Raw genomic sequence first — 6,000 nt, forward strand, 5'->3', positions numbered from 1 at the left:
CCCCTCCTCGGTTAGAGCCAAGCGTGTGCCAGCCGCGGTCAGGGAAAGGCCGGAGGGTTTTGTCGTTGTGTGAAAGCAGCCCGAGGGTGAGATCAGGGCCACGTCATGGCGGGCGCTGCACTGACCCCTCCCGTGGCCAGGCCCCCGCGGGGCCGGGCGCTGCCCAACACACAGGGCGAGATGCTCCCTGTTCCAAAGACCTCCCAGTGTGAATGAAGAAAGGGTGCAGGGGAAAGAAAGGGTGCAGTGTGAATGAAGAAAGGGTGCAGAGAGGGACAGGGCCGAGGCAGAGCTCCGACTAGAGAACCAGGTGTCCTGACTCCACCCCAGGGCCCTCCCGACTAGCCCATGCCTCCGGTCGGGAAAGGGCTGTTCCAGCGGGTGGGGTCAGCCCCTGCCAGCGCAGCCTGGTGCTGACTCACAGTAGCGGAGACCCTGGCCCCACGAGCGTTTCCCTCCGGGGGGTGGCAGGACGCGGACCCCCTCGGGGGGGTCCCCTGCAGCAAGAGGGAAGCACGCTGAGTGCCTTGGTCACACGGAGTGCAACCCGCCGATGCTACTGAGCCAGCATCCTTCCTGTCTGTGCTGGGGATATTGCGGTGATCCTGATCAGCGTGGGCGGGGGGCGGGGAGCGATCCCTGCCGGGGGCATTAATAACACGCAGAACACGCTTCCCCCGGCTCCTCGCCCTTGGGGAGCTGAAATCCTGGCTCTGGCCCAAGTGCTGAGCTCACGAGGGCTCAGCAAAGCACCATGGCCCAGGGGCTGCGAAAACCTGGGGTCCGTGTCATGGCAGGAGCTGGGCACTTCGGCAGCTGGGAGCTGTTCTAAAATGGCCCCTCCCTGGGGGGCTCTGCCCTGGGCCCCATTTCCCGGGGTTCAGTTCCCACACGCTCACTCGCCCCAGCGACGGCAAACGGCTCAGCCAGAGAGGAGGTGACAGCGCGGTCCCCACGCTGTGGCAGGAGCCTGCAGCGTGGTGCATTTCCTGTTTTCTGCATGGCTGACTGATCTGGGTCCCTCTTTTCTGGGCCTGTGCAGTTCCTCACATCTCACAGCTGGGCCGCGGCAGGGCCACCCGGGAGCCAGCGCCTGGCGAGACAGACAGTGAAACTCGCTGGAGGGCCTGCGCTCCCGCTATGAGTCGACGCGTGGGCCCGGGGCAGTCTGCCGCGTGGGGTTTGGGTATGACTCCAGCGGTTAAAGAATTCTCTTTTTAAAACCTGCTATGAACAGTTAATAAAGCTTTTAAGCTGCAGGCCAGAGGATCTGCTGGTCTGAACTCTCCTCGACCCATTTACACCAGACCTGGAGCCTCACCGCCGGTCTGGCTCTCGGCCCTTCCCTGTCCTTGCCCGGGGCTGCCGGGTGATTTGGATTTTTTGTTTTATTCAACCCCGAGTCAAACACAAACTGGGCTCGTTCCACTAGAAGAGGGAACAGCCTGGTGTCTGCCTGGGACACGGAGCGTCTCCTTCACTGCCCTGTCTGTCCAGCCCCCAGAGCAGGGGCTCACGGTCATGGCTGTGAGGGCTGCGGGCCAGGGCATACACTGAACTTCCATCATCCTCCCTCGCTGCTGCTGGGTTCTGACAGGGAGAACAGACAAGGACGCTTTCAGGCCAGGGTTAGCAGAGGACCTGAGGGGTTCCTTGATTTTCGGTCTCTAGTTCTCTCGGGGCCACCTTTACTCAGGTTTTTCTGCACCTCACACTGCAGAGCACACCCCCCCCGTCCCAGGGCCTCAATGCAGGTGCCTAACTCACCTAAGTTCTTTGTAAACCCCACCAGGCGCCTAGCTGCTCCCCTTTGCACATCTGGCCCTCTGGCCCCTTCGTGAGCCCCCCTTCCCTCCCCCGGGACGTGCAGAAAGCGCAGTTCGGGGACAGCCAGGCAAGCGGCGTTATTCCTGCCCAGTTTGATCCTCCAGCCCGTGGAGCAGGGCTCTCTCCCGGCCCCTGAAATCAGGGCTGCAGGGTGCGTGGGCCCAGCAGAACAGCCTTCATCCCCACACCCCGCAACCACATCCGGGAGGGTCCCCAGAAGGAGTGCAAAGCAATTCCTCCCGCCCACACCCCCGCCAGCTCCTGCTGGGCCGGAGAGGGAAGTGGTCGGGGCCTCTTGCTCTGTCAAAGTGCAACTGGCTGGAGTCTGGACTCCGTTTAATAGCGGGAGGCCTTCGCAATGCACCCCTCCCCCCCAGTGTCTTAATTTAAACAGCCGTCACACCCCCCCCCCCCCCCTGCTGCAGTCAGCACACAGCTCCAGGAAATTAAAAACCACTCCGCATTCCAGCTCTTGCCACTCATCTCCTGCGCCTGGTCAATGTCCTGAACCTCCCCCCAGAGCGCAGGGCGGGTTTGGGGGGCGCAGCTGGCAGTGCCCGGGTCTCGGAAGGGCGTGGAAATCAGGCCCTGTGAGGGCGAAGTGGGTTGGGAGCCTGGAAAAGGAGTCACCCCAAAGCGCCAGGAACTTGGAAACACAGATCTCGAATCTGCAGGCCAGATTCCCCGGGAGGCCACCGGGCAGACGGTCCTGGCTGCTTTCCTTACTTGAGCCTGGCTTTTTGAGCTAATGGGAGAGAAGCAGCTGAATGGAAGGCCAAGCTGTGATGGCAGGGGCTGGGGAAGGGACCAGCTGTTGGAAGAGCAGATGGGACCATGGGCAGGGAAAGAGAACCAGGGCATGGAGGAGGGGGTTTGCAAACCCTGGGTTCTGGCTTCTCACTCTCTTCCTCTGCGTTCCTGGATCCGGCCAGGACAAGGCACGGAGCTCCCAGAATAGCCTGAGAAAGGCTATTCTTGGGGCTTGGGCCTGGCACCCCAGGGAAGCAGGAAGTTCTGGGACTCCTGTGGGAAAGGTTGCTCTAATGAGACCTCTTGCTCCAAATCGGAACCCACAGGGTCAAATTCATCCCAGATGCAGCTCCAGAGTGTGACAGACCTGGGGCTGAGTCACCCTGGGAGGAGGTGGCTCTGAACCACCTTTGTGCTCCCTGTGTCCTGACACCACACCGGGGCCTGGTGTCAGAGCAGCCTTGGGGCTGCTCTAACTTACACTCGGCCCTGGGGAGCAGACAATGACCAGGTCCCCCCACCATCACACTTCATAGCCCCTTTGTGCAATCCGCCGTGGGCTTACAGCACGTGTAGACGCATTGCAGCATAGACAAACCGTGGGGAAGGAGGGATGCTCCCTGCGCCCTGGCCAGCTCGGGAGAAGTACGTTGTCCCTGGTGTGGACACTGGCCTGTGGGATTGTTCTGAAATCCTGCTGCTCTGACGCACCCCTTGACTTACTGCCTCCCACTGCTGCCTTTTCGGATCCTCCCCCAGTTCCCCAGTCATTCCATCCCTCGCGCCCACATGCAGGATTCTGACTGGAAATTACTCATGGCCCTTGCGAGCAGCTGCAGACACGAGTGGTTGTGTGTGTGATGCCAGGGTCACGAGGCTGGCTGTGGAAAGTTGGGCAGCAGGGCCCTTGGGAAGGCTGCTAGCCAGCCCCCAGCGCTGAGGCAGGGCCAAGTTACACCTAGCCCAGCCCTTGCCAGGCATTTGGCCACCTGCTCTTAAACCCCACTGGTGACGGGGATCCCACAACCGCCCCGGGGAGCCTGGCCCACAGTGTCACCACCCTGAGCGTTGGATCGTTTCCCCTGGATCTCTAACGAACCCTCCCCGGCTGCAGACGGAGCCCCGGACTCCTTGTCCTGCCCCAGTGGCCCTGGAGAACAGACCCTCTCCCTGCCCCAGCCCTGCGCGTGTGAGGCCAGTTCTCAGGGCCCCCCCAGGCTTCTCCTCTCCGGACCAAACAGGCCCAGGGTTTGTAACGTTCCTCACACGCGGCTGGCCGAACCTTCGCTCAGTCCGGCCGCTCTCCTCTGGGCGCTCTCCAGCGTGTGTTTAGAATCACAACACATTGAGATACAAGGCCAGAGCCAACAGCCGTAACGTCACCTACCCAAACGACACACACACGCAGGACAGCATCCTCATACCCAGCAACTCACAACCGCTTCATAGACCCCGCCCTGGACTCCTTTGTACAAGATTTGGTGCAACTACAGGACCTTGGTTGCAACAATGATCTATACGGTCCCAGTTCATGTCAATAACGTCACACCCTTCCCACGTGCAGGGACTCTGCACTGGTCTTTATTGAATTTCAGCTTAGTTGATCTCAGACCAATTCTCCCAGTTTGTCATGGTCGTTTGAATCCCAAACCTGCCTCCCGAGTGCTCCCAGGCCCCTCCCACCCGGGTGTCATCCGCCCATTTCTAAGCGCGCTCTGCACTCCACGATCCACGTCGTTAATGAACATATTGGATAGTCCCAGACCCAGGACTGACCCGTGCAGGCCCCCGCTGGATACATCCCCCTGTTTGACAGGGCCCTGTTGAGAACTGCTCCTTGAGAACGTCACACGGGACAGTGTCCAGATCCAGATTGTTCCCGTCTGCTGCTCCCCGCTGTCTGCTAGGCCAGGAACCCTGCCCACGGCTAGACCCACTCCCCTCCGTAGTGCAGCCATGTCCACGCCAGGGGCCAGCCGCACCCCTGTGGGAGTCCCCGGCAAGCGACTGGCCATGTGGTAAGACAGCGAGGCCTCTTTGATTAACCCTTCCAAGAGCGGGAGCGTGGCCCTTGAGCTCGCTGGGCTAAGATCACTCGCTCCCTGGACTCCGGGGGCAGAGCGAGCACTACGATGAGGGAGAAGAGCTGCTCCCCTCAAAGCGCAACGGGCCGTGTCTGCGGCCAGCCTGGGCTCTGGTCAGTAAATAACCCCCTGAAGTCAACGGGGTGGTTTGTGGGGCAGAGGAGGGCGGCTGGCCGAAGAAGGGCCCTGCACTGAGACCTGGCCACTTCTGGGGTGGAGCACGGCCACTTGAAGAGCGCACCGTGCTGCCGTGGGGGAGGGGGGTGACATTTTGCCTGGAGATGCTTGGGCAAAACCTTGACTCTTGAGCAAAAAAACCAAAGCAGGAGCTTGGTTCGAAGGCGTCTCCCAGAGGCCCAGGCATGCTCCAGGGCGTGACCCAGCCTCTAGCTATCTGGGGTCAGGAGGGAACCTCTCCAAGAGGCAGCTTATCCCTTGGCTGCCTCCTGCATGGGCTTCACGCCCCTGCCTCGGAAGCGGCCGGTGCTGCCCCTGCCAGCGATGGGACGGGGGGGCGAGATGGGCCCGGACAGTCCCGCATTTGGAGCGCCCGGTGTCGGCATGCGCATGGCTCTCCCCTCGAGAAGGATGAAAACTTGAGCCCCAGAGGAACCCCCCCCCCCCGGAGCAGCCGCTGACGGCAACGTGGAGCCACAGCCCCCAGGGGCGGCCCTGGCACGGTCCCTGCAGGGCGCTCGCACCTGGGGCTCTAAGGACGGGGATGGGGCGCGAGCCCTTAGCCGCCGGAACTCAGGCGCTAGTGAACGCAGAGCACGGCTGCATGCCAGGGAGCACGGCACCAGGGCCCGCCCCTCGTGCAAACCTCATGCTGCCACAAGGATGCGCCCACCCCTCATACACCCCAGGCCCATGCCCACCCCCCGGGCAGGTTTGTCTGGGGGGGGGGCGGGGGACATTACTTGCTCTCCCTAGTGGCATCGCACGTCGCCCCCCTCCATCTGTTCGCTGCGATGCCCCCAGCCTTCGGGAACTGCGGAGGATCGCGGACAACGAATGTCTCCCCCTCCACCGGCACCATCACAACAGCCCTCGCCACCGCCAGGAGCCGCGGGAGCCCTTTCGGACACAGGCGTTTCACCTTCCCACCCGGCGGATGCTGGGAAAGCCAAGGTGGCGTTCACAAGAAGTTGCAAATCAACCCCTCGTGAAAGGCCCCACGCAGAGGATCCCCGGGTTCCATCTCCCACTAATCTCGGCCCTGAACCACAGCCACACGAGCCGTGCCGGATGCGGACGCTTGCTGCACGGAGAGAACCTGGGAGACTCCCCAGTGTGCAGCTGTGGCCGCGGAGCACAGAGTGGCTCAGCGCCGGGGTCA

This window comes from Lepidochelys kempii, chromosome 20, assembly GCF_965140265.1.
Source record: "Lepidochelys kempii isolate rLepKem1 chromosome 20, rLepKem1.hap2, whole genome shotgun sequence".
NCBI lineage: Eukaryota > Metazoa > Chordata > Testudines > Cheloniidae > Lepidochelys > Lepidochelys kempii.